This window comes from Ambystoma mexicanum, chromosome 4q (genome assembly GCF_040938575.1).
Source record: "Ambystoma mexicanum isolate Mex_15411 chromosome 4q, UKY_AmexF1_1, whole genome shotgun sequence".
Classification (NCBI taxonomy): domain Eukaryota; kingdom Metazoa; phylum Chordata; class Amphibia; order Caudata; family Ambystomatidae; genus Ambystoma; species Ambystoma mexicanum.
The window spans coordinates 365,612,851-365,632,784 of record NC_090928.1 but is presented as its reverse complement, the minus strand read 5'-3'; the positions used below and the strand labels follow the sequence as shown (position 1 = coordinate 365,632,784).

General features: G+C 44.1%; 1 protein-coding gene across 2 annotated transcripts in view; it reads left to right on the top strand.

The window, feature by feature from the left end:
- The first annotated feature begins 2,415 nt into the window (after positions 1–2,415).
- The window catches only part of HEATR1 (HEAT repeat containing 1), a 1,158,897-nt gene continuing 1,141,378 nt past the window's right edge, over positions 2,416–19,934 (top strand). For both annotated transcript variants that reach the window (XM_069607931.1, XM_069607932.1), the window contains exon 1: positions 2,416–2,512. The gene's annotated coding sequence lies outside the window, so the exon portion shown is untranslated. The remainder of the gene's footprint in view (positions 2,513–19,934) is intronic.

The following is a 19,934-nucleotide window of genomic DNA, read 5'->3' as shown; positions in this document are numbered from 1 at the left end:
AGCCGCAGAGTTTCCCGGTTGAAAGGTACGACCCTTTTACGACTACGCGGTAGTGGTGAAGCGTGGCTATCCGGCCGCTGGGGTGCTTGGCACAGGTGATTCGACCACGAGACGATCCGAGAAGGTGAAAAAGGCGAACTGGTTGGTCCCACCAGCTCAAAGGAAAGAAGACTCTCCTGGAAGAAGATCTCCTCTGTCGTCGGGGAAGTGGTGAGTTCGTACAGCAGGGCTCCACCGGTGGTGTCGTCGTTGTAGATGGCTCAGCTTCTCCCCTCTTCGGATTCTTTAGGTCCTGTGGCGACTTCTGAAGTTCCAGTCCCCAAAGCCCTGCTTTTATGTAGAAAAACCCCCATTCAACAGCCTAGCTGTCACTCAAACATGCTACGTGGTGAGCCGGGCGGCTCACCACTGGGCCAATCACACAAGAGTGCGACTTGAGTTGCCAAGGCAATTTAGTCCAGGGTGCCTAATCCCCCTCCCACACATCCTGTAGACCCCAGACAGAGTGGCACCATTTGGAGGGCTTCTGTGGAGAAGCCCGCCAAAAAGTGGAACAAAGGGCTCGACTTGGGTTAGAGTTTCAGAGGCGAACACAAACGCCATTTTAAAACTGAGTCCTGGCAAAAAGACCCAACCGGGGAATAAATATTAAATAAATACCCCGGCGGTATCTTTAACATTGCATCAAAAAGTGGTGCGTTTAAAATCAATGGGAAAATCCTATAGGAAATATTCCGGTGGAATATTTCGCGTGGTATCCACTGCCACCAGCCAGAAACTCGACAAGGGGGGACTGGACAGTGCCCCCTTGGAAAACAGACCAAGGGGCAATCGAATTACCCCTACCAGTACTTCCACAATATGATGGTTTGTACTGGTTCTGTTCACAATTTGAGACTAGTAAAGCCAATGGTGACTTTACATGCCCTGGGAGACAGTAGTCAGTCCCAGGGTATGGAGTCTATGTTTGGGGGTCACTGTGACACCCCTGTGTTACTGCACTGAGGGTGCTCAGTAGCACACATACCAAAAACACATGAAGCCCTATGGAGTAAAAGACCCCATAGCCCATAAAACACATTTACAGTCAAAGGACATTCTCAAATCATGCCTAAGAGTGGGAGAAAAAGAGTCTCACTCTTAGCAGGAGAAAAAAATAAACCCCACAAATCCAGCAAAGCTGCTGGGGGACTCACTAGGTTTGAGAAATTAGCCTTAACAGAGAATTCTCCCTAACACCCTCCATACCTTTTGTGTTGAATAGATTGTAAATACTTAAGTGAAGCTCTGTGTCCACACAGACCAGCTGTGGAGCCATATCAGCGAATCCAGGTAGCTTTATTGTACATAGGTACATTTATACATATCCAATTACTTGCAGGTTTTTACAGGATACATGGGCAGGTATATCAAGTAGCACAAGAGACACCCACCAGCCATCCTCTCACATCCAGCTCAGGCCCCCAACTGACATTCATGGAACACTCAAACATCACACTCACTCATTCCAGAGCTGTTCGATCATGCATACACCAACATTCTATCAGCATGTGTCATGGCCAGTGAGACTGAACAGAACTAACACACATCATAACAGATGACCATGATTTTAAAGTAAATGTAATTTTCCGCTCCAGTCTCAATCTGGTGTCTTGCAGGAACTTTCACGGTATCTGGAAGAAAATGCAAATTGTATTCTCAGCCAGACAAGAGCACACAGATTGCTGCTCTTGCAGGCTGGCAGCCAGAGCCTTGCAGCCAGAGCCTTCCCGGTTCACGCTCAGAAAAATGATGATGAAAGACAAGTCGGACAGACGCTCTATCTGGTGTCTTGTAGAAACGTTCTGGTATCCCAAATAAAATGCCCACCCTAACCGCAACAAGCCAAAGGCACGCAGATGGTTGCACTTGCACTGACAGCCGAAGCCTTCCCGCTTCCCGGTAATTAAAACTGCTCACGAAAATTACAATGTTGCCATTGGAAATCAAGTGAAGAAAAGTAGGCGGGCCGTTGCTACGGTCCGTTTCTCGAATGGGAACTAGACACTACTCATTGTTTACTTAAAAGATTTTTTTCCTAAAAGAAATTGGCCGCTTTAATGTGTTTTTTTTAAACAAATACACCTAAAAGATATTTGACTTCAATTATTCTTTGTAATTGAAAAAGTAGTTGTAAAGAACCAAGTAGGCAATTTTAAAAACAGGCTGTTACCTAATATATGCACAACATACTCGTTACCAAACCATTATGAAAACATTAAAAAATTGTCATTGTTTCATGGTTATACATTGGAGAAATAATATAATACTTTTTTAAAACGTGGGTTTCTTGCTGATCTCACGTCCAAAATTCACCACTTCAAAATGGCCGTCGCGTTCTTAATCAGTAGATGGACAATTATGTCAACAGTCGCTTCCGGGTGAGAGGGTAGCCTGGCTGCCATGTGGAGTGTGTGTATGGGGAAAGGATAAGCACTGCAGTGACCAGGAGGACACCGATCACACTCGAAAGGTACAGTGACGATTACGACAGTATTTAAGCATGTTTAGGCTTGCACTGGTGTAGTGGAATGTCGAGTCCTCTTTCAGCAAATGGAGTTGTTTTTCAAAAAGTGTGCTCTTATCTGTAGCCTGCTCATCCCTGTTGATGTTAACTGCCTCGGGTTCTCCTGATCACTTCGTCTTCGTTCTCCTGTAGTAGTAAATTCACCACAGTCGTCGCCGTGTCTCTTTTGGATTCAACTCACTGCTCGCTCCCCCTCTTACCTCTGCCCCCACTATTGATTATCCTCAACCCTCCAATTCTCATGAGAACGTTTTCTTCAAATCTTTCTTCACTCGTATTCTCTTCTGTGATCCATCAGTATCTTTTGATGTTCCTGTACATCTTGTTCTCTAACTTTGCGTGTTTGAGCTGGTGCACTGTAAAAAGACTGTTCCCTTTTTGTGGGGTATTTTTACCCAAAAACCCTGTTGCAGGTCATGTGTCCTTACTGCTTTTCATTCAGTTAACTACTTTTCTCTTGTTCATTTTGTTTACTCTTGTCTCTACCATCTCTTGGGTGTTGGATCTTGGATTCTTTACATACAATAAAATGCCTGTTTATCGTTCTTTCATCATCAAATATGGAGATATACTAGTCGGACTGCTTGAGCGGTTCTGTGAGCTGCTACTGCTTTGTGGACTTCTACAATCAATTGCGAAGCACAGCTCGTATGTTTATATACCTATTCAGGGTTCGGAATTGCTGGGTACTATTAAACTTCTGCTTCTAATACCTGGAGATCTTGGTTAGCTTGACACCCAACACTTACCAGATACTTCTTTTGTGTATATATATATATTTATTAAATAAAGAAATAAAATAAACACATACACTTTAGATTTGTGGCATGCTATGCACTAGCTCCTAGTGCTCAAGGGGTACCTCCCGCCTACTACTAGAGGCTCAATACCCAGGAGATCGTTTTAGCTCCTGAAATCTTAATTTCAACCCCTGCTATTCATTCTCTTGCCCATCTCCTTGTGAGTGATATATAGTGTGGATTTCTTATGCTTGATGCTGTTTCTTCGGAGGAATGTTCTTATTTTTTCTGAATATGATACATCAGTCCTGTGAAGTTAACCCCAACTGCTTTGCCATTTCACATTTAGTGAGAGGTGCTGGTGTAGTTAACATACCTTTTTAACTCCTTCTCTGTAAACTGTACAGTAGTTTATTTATCTCTGTGGCCCCCAGTATTATTCCCTTTTTCTTCATTTAATTACACTCCTGTAAGTTCTACATGTCCCAGTTGTTAATGCTAAGTTGATTTATATGCACACTGCTGCCATTTGCATGGCATGCAGGCACTTACATGGCTCTATGAGGTAAAGTGAGATTGTTGATTTGTGGGGGAGAGAGTGATAGGATAGGTGATGTGCCCGCGTGTTGATGCATGCAAACTATGAGCAATGTTGTCTGTGCTTTCCTGGCGTCCTTTGTTTTATGCACTAGAGCTTGTATACGGATACGGATAGGTGGCATCCACTGTTTGTGTTGCTAGGTGTATTCAACAAGTTCTTAGACTTGTCAGGGGAATCATTGGGTCACTCGTCCAAGACTATTCCTTTTGCAAACCTGTTTCTGATATTTTCCAGTAACTTTGCAGGTCCTGTGAAAGTGTCCTTTCTCCTGGCCGTCCTTTCTCTGTGAATTCCATATCCTCTTGACAAGTGCTCTCATTTCCTGGTTTGCTGTGCCACTGTTACTCTGGGAGCTATTTAGCTCCGGCTTGGAACTAACAGCTACCAGCAGCGACCTTTTGGCTCCTCAGTCAAACTGGTGGCTTACAAACATGTATATGTGACATTGACTTAAGTATTTGAGAATGTTAATAAAGCATTAGAACACATCTAATGAACATTTCAATACAACACGTTTAATACACATTTCAATACAATGCATCATATATAACCGGCAAAAAGTTAAAGTAGCATCCCCTAATAGCTCCTGGTTCCCCCTGTGGTAGCTCCTGCCTACTGGGCGATACTGGACACCCAGAAGCTGGTTTTAGCTCCTGCTCATCAAATTTTACTTTCAAACCCTGCAGTGTGTATTACGGTCACTGGTAGGCTTTCTTTTTTTTAGTTTTTTTTTTTTACTTCTTCATAATGGATATTCTAGACAGGCAATAGGCTTGGGGATTATCGAGACTAACCATAATGAAATGGAATGTGCCGTATCTTAAAGTTATACTTTAAGCTAGTCTAGGGGATTGACTTCCTGTGTTTCTTGCCTATATTATATTTACCAATGTTTGGTGGTCTGTCCATACTTTAATCTTCTTCCCCCATAAGTCGGTCCTAAATACGTTCACTGGCCACCTGCGTTTCTTTCTCTATTACGAAATAGTGGTGTTCTGTTAATGCTTTCAAAGCAAATGCCACTATACAATTCCTTTTTATTTCCGATTGCATTAGTGCTGCATCTACTCCATATGCAGTAGCATGGACTACTATCATTGTATCATAAGCCATGTTAAATGGCTACCAACTTGGCACTCTTGCTAACTCTGTCTTTACTTGATTGAATGTTTCCCCACACTGATCTGGCCAAATGCTCAGATCTCGTTTTTCTCTAAGCGAAGATATCGCTCACAAACTTGGCATAATACTCTGCCATCCCCATGAATGACTCTTAACTGCTCTTTGTTTTTCGGCTCTGGTACTTATTCGATTTGCTTGGATGAGACTTTCTTTGGGCTTCATTCCTTCTGCTGAGACTGTAGCCAAAAAAGTGTAGCTTATTTTGGGCAATTTCGTTTTTCTTTCTTTTCTTTTTGTAAAATCTGTGTTCTTTTAACCTTTTCAGCACTTGATCAAAAATGTTATGTTCTTCAGTGGTCCTGTGAATCAGAATATCGTCTTGGAATTAGTACTTTACTTTTTTATGCCCTTCATTGTCTGTATCTTGATCTTCTGAAACGCTCAAAGTGCTGAGAAAAGTAGGAAAAGCCTTAATGTTTACTGGTCTGCGCCAAAGGGAGTCGCACATGCTGTCATTTTCAATCGAGGATCTAATTTTACCCGATGGGCACTGGTAATCTCCACTTTTGAAAATATTATTGCTCCTTGTAGTGATTGCATCATTTCTGTTATGTTAGTAATTGAGAAATGGTCCCTCACAACTTCTTGATTGAGTGCCCGAAGGTCGGTGCACATTTGCAGCTTGCTTAATGTTTCTTTTCAATGCTCTCGGGCTTAGCCTCTTTGTGGCTTCTAACGTTTCTGTTATTTTGTTCTTGCAACAGCATTTCGCTCAAGATCTGCAAATCCTCTCAAGCAGTTACCGGCACTAGTTAATTCTTTTGTTTTTCTGGAATGGTCCCTTATCAAAGTTTAATTTCATACATGTTCCCCTTCCCAAATCCCTTTTGAGGTTATGAATATTTGTGCTTGTGTTTCGGGTATGCTTTGTTGTCTTTCTGTACATGTTGTTACCTGCTCCTGAGTTTGGATATACTTGGATTTCCGGATCCGCTTGATGTGGCTAACTGTGAGTGGTCAACTTTGAGAAATTTGAGGGGGGCAACTTTGTAAAGGTTTTTCATAAAATGCCATTTTATTAACTCAAAAGGATTTGACAAACACCTCGCTATCCCTACACTGACGAGGATTTCCCTGGCTATCAAAATAAAGGAAACGCTCTAACAAAAGGAATTTGTCCCTCACACTTATTCACCCAACAAGGTAATGTGTGGCAATTCCAGTATAACAGAAATGACAGTTATATTCAGTATAAACCTGATAGCTGTTTCCCCTTGTAACCTGGATAAGATCAACAATGATGATCTGTGAGAATGATTCCACAACAGTTACTTTAGTGGTTTTTGCCATGTCTTCTTCTTCAGTCTTTAACCACAAAACAGTACCTAAAATGACTTCTTCTGGTTGCCTTCTCATGACCTTGGCAATGATGGGTTTTTGTCAACTGGTTCTAGTATTGCCCTCTCTTGACTTGGGCAATATTGGTTCTTGTTTACTTCTCGTTAATAGTTCCCTTTTTTGTTTTTTGGCAATTGCTTCAATTATTATACGTATAATGATACCCTTCTTGTCTGTCCCAGTGCTTAATCTGCCCATTTAGCTTCTTTGTATCAACTTGGCGTACAAAGTCCTTTTCAGTCTGCCACTTTAACTTCTGCACATCAGCTCGGTATTCAAAATGATCACTAATGGCCAGCGGGCGATTATGGAGCGTTCCGGGGTTACACAGTATCAGGGAACTCGCCGGTTGCTGCATACATGTCTGCTCACGCCGCTACCACAGTGGCATCTGCTACCTTCCACACGGCAGCCCGCTCCTTTGCACTCCCCGCAGCCCACGCCGGCCGGAAGGGGAGCGTTCCCAGTTCCACGAACACCCTGGAGCTCGTCTTCCACCAGAGCCCAACTTGTCCTGGGGAAAGCTTTTCAAGTTAATGCTTCCCACCACGCGACCACAGGGGCGGGGCAGGTGGTAGGAGAGGGGATGGGAGGGGGATGATGGGTGGGCAAGCCTTCTAAATATACTTGCCTTTGCAGACAAGGTTTTAAAGGTAGAGCACCTCTCAGAACTGGCATCCGCTCTGCAATTAATGGTGGCTCCGGCATCTCTGCTCTCCTTCTGCTGCCACTGCAATGTGGAGTCAAGACAATCACTCCACCTCCTGCTACTTCTTTCTGCCTACACCTGAGGGGGCCCTTTATATTGTCCATTCCCTATCAGGTGTGGGTCATTAACATCACTGGGCTACATCTAAGGACCACCTGATCGGACAAATCAGCTCCTCACTCAACAATTGCGACATCCTCTCTATTAAACTGAACACATTTACTCCCAACCCACCCACCAACACCATCCTTTTACATATCGTCTACCATCCTCCTGGCCCTGCCCTCTCATTTGTGGAGGACTTACTCCCTATCTTAAGGGACCACGTTAAACACTCCTCTGAAGTGTTGCTATACTCGGTTATCATAACCTTGGCTCAACGACCCCTCCGACCTACCAGCTAGCTCGTTGGAAAATGCCCTCACCTCCCTCGGCTTCACACAATGTATTCTCAACCCCACACATATCAAGGGGTGATCACTTGACTGGCTAGCCGACAATTGCCACATGTCATCACCCTGTCACTCCTTACTCTCAGTCTTGTGCAACCTAAATTCAAATGTGCAAAGGCAGGTGGCTCAAGCTTTCCGGTTAGGGCAGCTAAGTGGTGGAATTCCATCCCACCTGCTTTTAGAGCAGAAGGTTCCCTTTTCTGCCTTCCTCAAAGCCCTTAAAACTTGGCTGTTCAAATAATCTGCCTATGTCAACTACACTGTAATCTACTTTCTATTGTACAAATGTTGTCTGCCTCGCCCTCGGGCCCTTTGTTATTTTAAGCCTCACCCCCTTCAGGGCCCATGTAACTGGTTTCACAGGGCCCCGATGCTTGAGGGTTTGTGCTTTACAAATGAAATAAATAAATAAAATGAATACGTCTTGCAGTCCAATGCATCTGCATCCCTCTTGCTCGTCCAAGTATTTTGGGCATTGTTGGACTTGGTCCCCAATTTTCAAATGACCTATTTTACTTCAAATGTTGTTTCAAAATTTGCCAACTTCATTTCAATCCTTAATTACATCTTCCAAAGGAGTTCTAGATGGACTCGATGAGTGCTTCTGATTCAGAGGCGATGTATGTTTATCAGAACTTAGGGTGTTAATGTTCTGAGATTCGTGTTTAGCCTTCCCCTGTTGACTACAAGAGTTTTTTTATCGCCATAAATGTGATGGGAGTTCTTGCTCCTGATACATGATTGATTATGACATCAAGACAAGTAGCTCTGGTAAGGGAAACCTTATGACACCAAGCCATTACATATTCTGGCATCCCTGCCCTTCTCCTCCCAGGTGATCCTCCTGGCTAATACCACCCCCAGGGTCCGCCTCTGGTAGTGGCTGCCTTTCCCCTGTTCACCAGAGAGGACGCTTTATGTAGGGTTTTTGTGAGGACTCTAGGATTCATCACACAATCCAAGAACGAATCTCATTATTAATATTGATATTTTATTTCTATTGTGCTCGTACACAAGTGTTTCAGAGTGCGGCAAGGGAGGGGAACAGGGGAGAACAAAACAGCAATCTTACTAGGCCCAGTGACATTGAGAACGTGCATGGGAGGGGAAAAGTGCATGGAAGGGGGGAGAAGTGGAAAGTGTGAAGCAGAGGAGAAACGGATAAATAACAATAAATAAATAATAAAGACAACAAACAGTTTTAGTGCAGCCAGCAATTTGCAAGTGCTAGGTTTAAGGCAGCAGACAGGGTAGGTCTGATAAGTGCAGGAAGAAAAAAGGGGAGGGTGCTGTATGGGTACAGATACAGACCCCAGTGCAAGGGGTGGCCCGGAGGCAGTGCAGAAGGGTGGCAGGTGAGCAGGTACCTGGGCCCGGAGGACAGAGGGTGCCCAGATCAGCAGGGGAGAGGGGGAGCGAAGGCAGAAGAAAAGAGGAAGGTCTTGAGGTGCTTCCGGAACCAGAGATGGTTCTCCTCAAGCTTTAGAATGGCAGGGAGGCTGTTCCAGAGGGAGGCCTCAGCCGAAGATGGAGATCTACCCCGAGCTCGTTTCTTTGAAAAACAACTAACCCTGAGGGAGTTGGAGTTGGAGGTAGAGGACTGAAGAGCTCGAGAGGGGAGGTATTTGCGGTGGGATAGCTAAAGGTATTTGGACCCAGACCCCAGAAAGCCTTGTGGACAACGCAGAGGGTTTTGAATTTAATCCTTTCATCCACTGGGAGCCAATGGAGAGATGTCAGAGCTGGAGAGATGCGATCCAAGGGCTTGAAGCCAAGGACAAGTTTCACAGTCCTGTTCTAGATTAGTTGCAGAGGGCGCGGAGTAGAGGCAGGTAGATTTAGATAGAGGCTGTTACAATAGTCCAGGCTAGAGAGATCCACTGTTTTACACTGGCGGGTATGGAGGCAAAGAAAAAAAAGACTCAGAACACCATAAATGTACATTCAGTGCGAGGACAGAAGAATAAAACGGAAAGGTGCATTTCACAGACCAATGACAAACTGGCCTGTCGCCTGCCACAAAGGCAATACTGACTCTCTGTCCTCATCAAGAGAGTCCACATTCAAGCTGGTGTCTCTGCGGCATCTAACAACTCTGCCGAACTCTTTAAAATCTGCAAGGAACTGGCCAACCCTGCTGCAGTCTCTACCCCTCCCGTTGCCTCCCAGGCTCTTTGCAATGCCCTTGCCTCTCACTTAATTTCAAAAACCCAGGACATCCTGTCCACCCTCTCACCCACACCTCTCCTCTCCCCTTCCCATCGGTGCTTGCTGACCCTCCTTTAGCCACCCCCCCCCTCACCATCCTTCTCGTCCTTTCCCCTTTTCTCCCCTGACAAGGTCGCTAGACAAGTCCGATCGATGAAAGCCTTGGCAAAACAGGTTCATCCCTGTTCCTCTAAAACCATCAGGACCACATTGACACCCTCACTCCGGCCCTTGCTGATTTTTGCAACCACTCCTTTGCCTCGGGATCCTTCCTCTCCCCTCTGAAGCACTCCTTTGTGCATCCTCTTCTCAAGAAACCCACAGCTGATCCTTCTTGTCCAGCTAACTATCACCCAATTTCCATTACTCCCTTTCTTGGCAAACTCCTGGAAAAGTTGGCCATCTCTCAGCTTAACCTTCATTCCAATTCTGTTGGCTGTCTCCATGTTTCAGAGCCACCAGAAGCACAGAAACTGCTCTCCTGAACATCCGTGAAGATCTGCTCTACAACCTTGACTCTAACATTCCCTCTGTCCTCATCCTCCTCGATCTCTCTTCTGCCTTCGACACGGTCAACCATACCATCCTGCTCAACCGTCTCCGTGATATCACCGATCGGGCCCTGGCTTGGCTGCCCCCCTTCCTCTTCGATTGACCCTTCCAGGTCCAACTTGGGTCCCTCCTCTCCTCTGTCTCTATACCCGTGGTGTTCCCTAAGGGTGTAACCTCTCTCCCTGGCTGTTCAACCAATACCTGGCACTTCTTGCCCACCACATTGCCGCTCTCTGCCCCAACTTCCAGTGCTATGCGGATGACGCTCAGTTTCAGGCTACCCTCAGCCTCCTCTTCTCCCTCTCTCATCTCTATCTGTCCACCATCCAGGAGTCGTGTGCCGCCAATAATCTCTGCCTTAATGCCAGTAAGACTGAGATTCTCCTCATCGGCACACCTGCTCCCTCCTTTTCTGTCACTCTCTGTCCGGCCTCTCTTGACCCTCTACCTGCTTCCACCTGCTAAAAACCTTGGAGTCATCTTCGACTCCACACTCTCCTTCTCTCCTCACATCTCTGACGTTTCTAACAAGTCGCACTACCAGCTGCACCTCCTCAGAGGTATTCTTCCTTTCCCCTCCTTCCCCCCCAGAAGCTCACTGTCTGCAGAGCTCTGGTTCTCTCTAGGTTGGACTATTGCAACAGCCTCTTTTTAAATCTGCCTGCTTCTACTCTCCGCCCTCTGCAACTCGTCCAGAACAGGACTGCGAGACTTGTCCTTGGCCTCAAGCCCAGGGATCGTACCTCTCCAGGACTGAAATCTCTGTAATGGCTCCCAGTGGCTGCGAGGATTAAGTTAAAAACCCTCTGCATTGTCCACAAGGCCTTCTGGGGTCTGGGGCCTCAATAACTTCCACTTTCTCTTCCTAAATATATTCCTTCTCAAGCTCTTCGCTCATCCACCTCCAACTCCCTCAGGGTCAGTCGCTTCTCCAAGCAACGGGTTGGTGGTAGATCTCTTTCTTTGGATGGGGCCTCCCTCTGGAACAGCCTCCCTGAAACTTGAGGAGAACCATCTCCGGTTCTGGAAGCACCTCAAAACCTTTCTCTTTGCTTCTGCTTTCACCCCTCCTCTCACCTGCTGAATTGCCTGCTTGAAACTGAAACTGCACTGGTTACCTGGCCACCCTCTGATCTGGGGCTCTGGTCCCCTCCCATGCCAGTCGCACACCTGCACTGCTTCCCTGGCAACCCCTGCACTTGGGGACTGTTTCTGTATCCCTGCAGTCCCCCTACTAGCACTTGACACCTGGTGTCTGCACTTACCCTTCACTTGCCACCATCTGGCCGTACTTTTACTTATTGTTTGTTTATTCTATTTATTCCATTTACCGCACTGTCCCCTCACTCACTTTCCCCCTTCCCATGCACTTGCGCAATCCGAATGACCCCTGGCTTAGTAGGATCGTTGTCTCTGTCTTTCCTCTGTTCCCCCTCCCTTGCCTCGTCGCGCCTAGAAATACTTTATAGGCACGTTATAAATATCATATCATTCTTCGAATGTCATTGGCCTTTTATCTTTATAGAGCTGCCGTACGCATTCCAGGCCACCCTCCACCCTTTGACGGAAGCCCGGGTTATTCCAGACTGGTGAAAGGGCTTGCACCCCTCTAGATATTCCCCATCTATGGAGCACCCTCCTCATGTTATAGTGTACATTTGGTTGTCGTCCGCAAGGAGAGGCTCCACTCATGCCCCAGGGGTCTCCCCTCCATGTAAGGCAACCGAGCCGATCGACTAACAACTGGGCCTGTTCGATACTTTCGCAGTGACGTCCCCCCTCACGCCCTGGTGAAAGCATGTGAGAGATGAGCTGCAAGGTTATAACGAAAAATGTCCGGGACCCCCAATCCTCCCACCCTTGCTGGCTTTAGCAAGACCCTCTTGGATATCCTACTCGGTTTGTTCCCCCAGATGAAGCCGAGAATCTTCCCCTGTAGAGTGCGAAGGTCTGAGTCTGGGATCCTCAGCGCCAAACTCGGGTAAAGCAAGCCTAGGGTAAAATTCATTTTGCGGCCAAACCAGGAAATCTCTTGATGTCCGCACCTCCACAAATTCCCTATCAATTCTGCAAACAGCGGGGGAAAGTTGGTTCGATACACCGTCCTTGGATCTGAACCCCCAGGTACGGGATAGTCCCAGGTCCACTGAATGGGGGCAAGCGCTCCTATAGACTCTCTACCCCTGGGTCTAAGAGACACATCCAGACCTTGTGACTTGCCATAGTTCACTCTAAAACGAAGCACGCCCAAACTCCTCCAACTCACCCAGCACTGCTGCCAGGGAGGAGACTGGGTTGCTCAGCGTAAGCAGGATGTCGTCTGCATAGAGGGATACCTTATAATCTGCGGCCCCCACCCGCACGCTCTTGATTGCCCCTGCAGACTTGATGCGACTGGTGAGTGACTCCGTGCATAATGCAAAGCTCAGCGGGGAAAGCGGGCAACCCTGCCTTGTACCTCTAGTTATGGTCAGATTGGACGATGTGCTCCCATTCACCCGGTTTTGTGTGTAGTGATTTTGATAAATCGCCATGATGCAACTAATGAGACCAGGCCTGAAACCAAAGCTTTCCCGGACTTTCCTCAGGTAATACCAGTCTACTTTGTCCAAGGCTTTGTGAGCATCCAAAGTGATTATCCCCACGTCCAGGCCCGCCCAATTCCCATCTCCAACAATCCCAGTGTACGTCTCGCGTTGTCCTGTGCTCCCCGGCCTGAGATGAATCCCGCCTGGTCCCCATCTATGACCCTGGGTAAGACCCCCATCATTCTACGGGCCAGTATTTTGGAAAAAAGCTTGGAATCCACATTAGTAATTGTGATTGGCCGATGCGAGTCGCACATGGTCTGGTCCTTCCCTGGTTTATGGAGCAGGGCAGTCGCTGAGGTGCCCATGTACAGGGCGACCCTGCCAGAAGTCCTAAAGGAGTCGAACAACCCTACCAGCGGGGTGGGGGGGAGGGGGGGCAGAAAACTGCTAAACTTCTTGAGGCCAAATATGGTTTTTAATCGGCCTGCTTCTTTGGCTCCTGAAGGAACAATTGATTTTGATCTTCAAAATGGGAAATCTATAAGCAATATTTCTTCTTGAAGCCCTTTCTACAATCTGTGGAAGTATGGCAAACCTAAAGGCTTAGAACCTTTTCTTTTACTGCTATTAAAATGAGCAAGGTTCCCAATTTCTTTCAACATTTTTATATTGTCTTCTGATGTACTGTAACTGCGTCTCCATTTGAACTTCCCTGTTTGGGCACCTAATGTATTGATGTTTATGGCCATATAAATAATTTGGGGTTCAACCTTGACACAAGATGGTTTACAAATGCCAAATGATATGCCAACTAATGAGTCACAGGAATCTAATGCTGATTCAGTACCCATAAGTAACCTGCAGCTTATGCCTCTGATAAAACTCATACCTCGGCTAACGGCAAAGGGGGAACTGGACCATTAATCGCAAGAATGCATTGTGTACCTATGAAATAATGAACTGCATATATAGCTCCCTCCATGGCCCTTGGTATACTTCTGATGTCCGCTTCCTCTGTTAGCTTTATTTTGTATCCTGAGCCTCCCTCTATCCGCCCTCCCCAACACAGATTGGCCTGGCAACATGGTCACATGACTACAGTAAGGCTGCAAGGATTCCCTCTGCCTATAGCCATACTGCATGGCCATTCCCATCCATGCCGTGCACCCAGCAACACCGGGTAAGTGGCTCTCTCGTCCTCCGCCCCTACATGGCCTTTGGGGGCTATGCGCCTCCATTCTGATGCCCGCTTCCGCTGTTTGCTTTATTTGTATCCTGCCGCTGCCATCTCCATTCCCTCTGCCCGCTCTCCCCAATGCAGATTGGCAACATGGTCACTTGACCACAGTAAGGCTTCGAGGATTCTCTCTGTTCACACTTTCTTTATTGACATTCCCAGTTCAGCTTTGCCTGGGAAGCCATCAGCTAAGGGCCAGAGGCAAAGGGCAGGTCCATCCTAAGCAGCTCCATTCCTGTTAGCCTGCGTTTGCCCCGGGACACCTGGCGCAGACAACCTACAGCAACAGAAACGTGAAGTGTGTTGTGGGTGGGGAGCACAGCCATTACTGTACTCCAGTAAAACCCCACCACTCTTATTACCTAATATTCTTGGGGGTAGGAAATGTGCTGCACTTAACTGAATTGTTGGGGTAGGAAAAGTATCGTACTTAGATGGATTGTTGGGGGTAGGAAATGTAGCGCACTTGGATGGATTGTCTCTGATATGACGATTCACATTAATGATGCTGTTCTTTTGCATAGTAACGGCAAGAGTAGTTTTCCGCCCTTTAAAAAAAAAAAAAAAATGTTTTTTTTTATTACGTCGATTTGAATGAGGTTGAAGAACTGTGTGTTGTACGGATTAAGACCTTGTATAAAAAGAATACATTCCCATAATATGAATTGTTGGATAGTAATTGCGAAAATTAGTAGTTTCTTGGTTAACAATAACCAGTCCTATTTAAATCATTGTTGAGTACTTGATTTAGTTCATTGTATACACTACTATTCTGCGTGTAACATACTGAAGACTTGCCATTTGTAAAATGCTTGGAAAATGTTTTTGTTCACCTTCGAACTAATACTATGGTTGATTACTTATTGCCCAATGTAGTGAGTTTGTTCAAATTGAGCTGTGACTGAAATGTATTCAAATAAAAGCAAAAATGAAGATGAAAGGCTAGTTTTGACTATTCGTCCCCGCCTAGGGTCCACCAGAATTAAGACCTGTGCACACTTGAACTTCACTTGTGCAGGGATGAAAAGAGCACAAGACGGGCCTTCTCTGTCTATGCTCTTAGACTCTGGAATCCCCTCCCCAAGAGTCATCACATCACTTCTACATTTCAGGAGGGAGCTCAAGACCCTCCTAGTAAAAGGAATATCTCCTCCCTATCCCCTAGGTCTGCACTTTCTACATGCACCACCTAACCTGCGATTGGGCGATCTGCTCCTCCGTGTCTTCCCCACGTTGCTTGTAGATAGCTTGATGCCTAAGTGCCCACCCTTCCCTGTTGGTAGGTCCTGCTCCCTTTTTATCTCTGTTTTTCCTCACCGTCTTCTCCGCCATCCCATATAACTTGTAAAGCGCTCTGTGGCTTTCTGAAGCTAGAGCCGTGCTCAATAAATATAATATTAGGCATGAGGTCCACGGGGCATTGCCCAAGTTGGGGAAGAGTGTGTAAAAGAAGAACAGCTTCATCTATCTAATTAACTCTTCAGCTTGGTTTATGGCTACACTTAAGCCTAATATAACTTGCCCCTAAGCTCCCTCCCCTGTTAACTATATCTTGAACGCTAGAAGCCCTTTCCATTTTATGGAGACTGGTCCTTCATATGGCTTTCACATGTCCCTTGATATTATCACACTCCAAGAAACATGATTTACAGAGGAACCCTCTTTAGCGGGCCACGATGCTATAGCAGAACCTGCAATGGTAAAAGCAAAAGGAAGACCCAAGGGAGGGTTATTGATTAGCGTTATCAATGAATATGCAATTAAGAATTTTGCTAGCCACGCATTTCTTTAGCTACTTGACTGGCACAGTTCTAAATATCAGTGTTTAAAATACCCACACTTGTTTGGTTTGGAAGGATGATTGACACTTCACACTTCTTCTGAGTGAGTCACTGAAACTAATGCTATTTTACTGGCTGGAGATTTTACATGCTAAGGTACAACAGTTATGGGAAGATGGCATGAAGCAAGGAATATTCGATGGATATTGGTCCAGTCCTACTATAGGATTCCAAATTGCTTGCAGTTATTTAGTTCCTGCTTCTACCATAGAGACCCTGGTTCGCTTGAAACCAACAACTATTAGGAGCTACTTTGGGCTCCCTAGCCCACATTGTACCTTACAAACATGCATATGTGACACATCTAAACATGATAGATAATATATAATAGCCAAAAACGTAAACTTTGTGTTCTTGCTCCTAGTTCGTCAGTGGTAGCTCCTGCTTACTGGGTGATGCCTGACACCCATGCTGCTCATCGAACCTTAATTCCGAGCCCTGTTCTACAATATTGAGACAACAAACAGTAAATGATAAAGACATAAATAGAAATACATTCTTGCTATCCAAAGGGCTAAGTATATTAAATGGGGGTTGCTGCAGTGATGTACCTGGTGAATGTACTCCGGTTTCAGAAATGCCTGCTTCATTAATTGGTTATATATGTATATAAATGCATCCAATTTTTAAAAACCTACCCATTGTGAGATCCTGCATTGATTTGAATGTGGCCACTTTCAATTACTTGTTATGTTAAATTGGGGTCTAAATTAACCTCATTTAAGGGAAAAAAGATATTACAAGTTACAACATTATTATGAAACAGGAAAAACAGTAAGCGCATCCGATTGTGGAGCAATATCAACTTATTGACATCATCTTAGATCAAACCATATACAAGTTCTGTTAGTTAGCAGGAAATAATTTTGGATATTTTATGTTTTTTAATTATATGAATAATTCATATTCAAGCAATCCATAAATTGAATATGTGCAAATGGCAGAGTCATGTGCCGACACGTGTTTCGACCTCCACTGGTCTTTCTCGAGGCAAAGCTCTGCTCAGAATGAAGCCCAACATAACATTTTGTGTATAAATCCACCAGTTTGAATAGGGTCAGACAATACAGGATAGAACATCAAAACATACATTCAGGTATACATTACCCAACCAGAATGTCATGTATGAGAATACAGCAACATGTCATCAGCAGCACATAGAGGGAAATAAGAAATACAAATTGGAATCTTCCAATTTCCATACAAAGATTTTGTTGGTAAGTCATCTGACACGATATCTAAGTATCAACTACATATAACATATTTATATTTCCAAAATTACAATATTGAGTTAATGATTGCCACCATCTAGAACCCAGTGTCACCAAGTGAAGGCACCATATCACCGCATCCCTAGAGCCAAACACTTATATAAACACCCAGCTTCAAATGTATAGGAATCAATCCTCTCAAAATATTATGCTTGTGACATTATACTGAATTACTGTAGTCGTGCTGTGCCTTAAAATTATAGCTGAGCAATTACCCGTTAGCAAAAGTCCCGCTGATAAATATCCTCTACTAGTTGTACGTGGTGTGTCTATTAAATGAGGTCAATGCCCTACAATGTAAAAGAGGGAAAAATATAATGAATACCATAGACAAGACTCATGGTCAGTGAAATTACTATAGTGCCACCAATCTCCTGATAAAGTGCGACCACAGATTGTTACCTGCACTTAATAATCAATTGGACCATTACGGTAAATCTGATCAATCTGTTGTTCAGCCTGCCATTTATTGGCAATACCTGATAAAAAGAACCATTTATTATGTATAAGAGGTGGAATATACCTGCCCATAAGTCCACAAGTAACATAAAATAAAGGCAAATTACCTTACATATTCATTTCTTCGTTAATCACCCGTCCATGTTCATAAATCAAAAAGCGGTCAACCCGCGTTCCGTGTTAAATAGGACTCGAGAAAATTAGAGAAAAGTACCTTACGAACCATACGTATTCACGTGACATCGATTAGTCATTAACCTAGTATACTATAATGGTTAATGGTAGTGTGGAACACGCACTTGCAGCTTAATCATTTGAATACATCACATTTGCAAGTTCAAGAGCATTGAAAAAGCGCACCTTCGATATAGTCGATCACGTGACATAAATCAGTCACATGATAACTACCAAATGTAAACAAAACCCCGTCAGGATTAAGCGAGCATTACAAAGTTATTTACGTGCAAATAAAATGTAACCAAAAAAATACAAATAGTAGTTAGCCTTGATAGCAATAAGTAAAATGCCTCACTAAACAGTAAATATTCTAGGATTATACTGGTGATCGCTCCAAATATACCAAACCCATACAGGCAAGTATTTCACCCAATACATTGGATTCTCAAATCCAATTATATATTTTCAAGTCATTCCACATATAATAGATATCGTTATATAGGGTCAAACAACAAAAGTATACATTTTGGTAAAATGATTAATGAATACTATTGTGTTTAGGCTCTCGGATACAGTGTCAGTGCCCCACCGGTCCACTAGGCTCCAGTTATGAAACACATGCATGTCCATACATTGGGTTAAAGATCACACATTTGCCCGCCCATCTACAAGAAAACATGTAATTCTGTGTCACTATTCAATCCCAAAGTGGTACAACGTAACCTGCAAATAACACGGGCCTCCAATTGACGTAATAATAACAGCCGGTCCCCGCCTCTTGGGTGGCTTCTTGCTTGTATAAGACCAATGAATCTGATATCATTAACATTGTCCATTTGGTGTTGTTCTTGCCAATGTATTGAAAGCGGTAATCGTGAATCAAATTTGGTTAAGCTAGCAAAGTGTTCTCTAATACGTATTCGTAATTCCCTTATGGTAGAGCCAACATACACTTTACCACAAATGCAAAGTATCGCATACACTATGAATTTAGTTTTACAATTCATAAAATCGCGTATTTGAATTGATAAACCATTGTGACATGAAAAAGTATCAGATTGTATAACAAACTTGCAAAAGTTAAATGTACCACATTTGAAAAAACCCTTCGGTTTAGGGGGTAACCATGATACGGGGTTTACAACATTGGTTTGAGTAGTTAGAAAAGAAGGACACAAATATTCTTTAAGTGTACGATTACGCTTAAAAATGACCTTAGTTATTGCCTTTTATAGCGGATAAACCAGAGAGTCAAGTTGGGGTAAATGCCAATGTTTAGCTAACAGCCGATATAACATGTTTGAGTTTTGCACGTATTTAGTAATGATTCTTACATCTGAAACCCCAGTAGTTTGAGCGTTTTCATGTGGTAACAACATTTCCTCTCGTGATAAGCTCCTCGCTCTTCTAATACCATTTTGAATGCTTCAATTCGAATAACCTCTTTTGTTGAACCTTTGCTGAATTAGTCCTACCTCATTCTCAAAATCAAACTTGTCACTACAATTCCGACGAGCCCGATAAAACTCTCCGTAAGGAATATTTTCTATGACTGATTTTTTATGACAACTAGTAGCATGCAAAATAGAGTTTACTGCCGTAGATTTTCTAAATGTTTTTGTATGTATTTGAGAATTTGAAATACTAATAACGAGATCCAGAAATTATTATGAAACAGAGTAGTAATTGGCTAGGTCTCTTAAACACTTGGCCACATCCATATTCATTTTATGACACCTTTTAGATCTATACAATAGATAATTTAGTAATAGTTAGATCTTTTGCGAGATTTGTTATAACCTTATCGGCTTCTGTATCCAGACTCCACGGTAATCTACACCAAGATTTATAACCAGCACAGATAGACATGTGATTATGACATTGCTTGAGGAAAAAGCTACATTACAAAGTGGTTTACCCAACAGAGTCTGATGTTCAAAAACCATGACAGAACAGGCCAATGCCTATAGACACACGATTGCGATATAAAACTTGGGTAAGGCAACATACACTGCAAACTAAAGTAAGATCATGGTAAAACATGTTGCATGCCGTTAAAGCAAACGACCA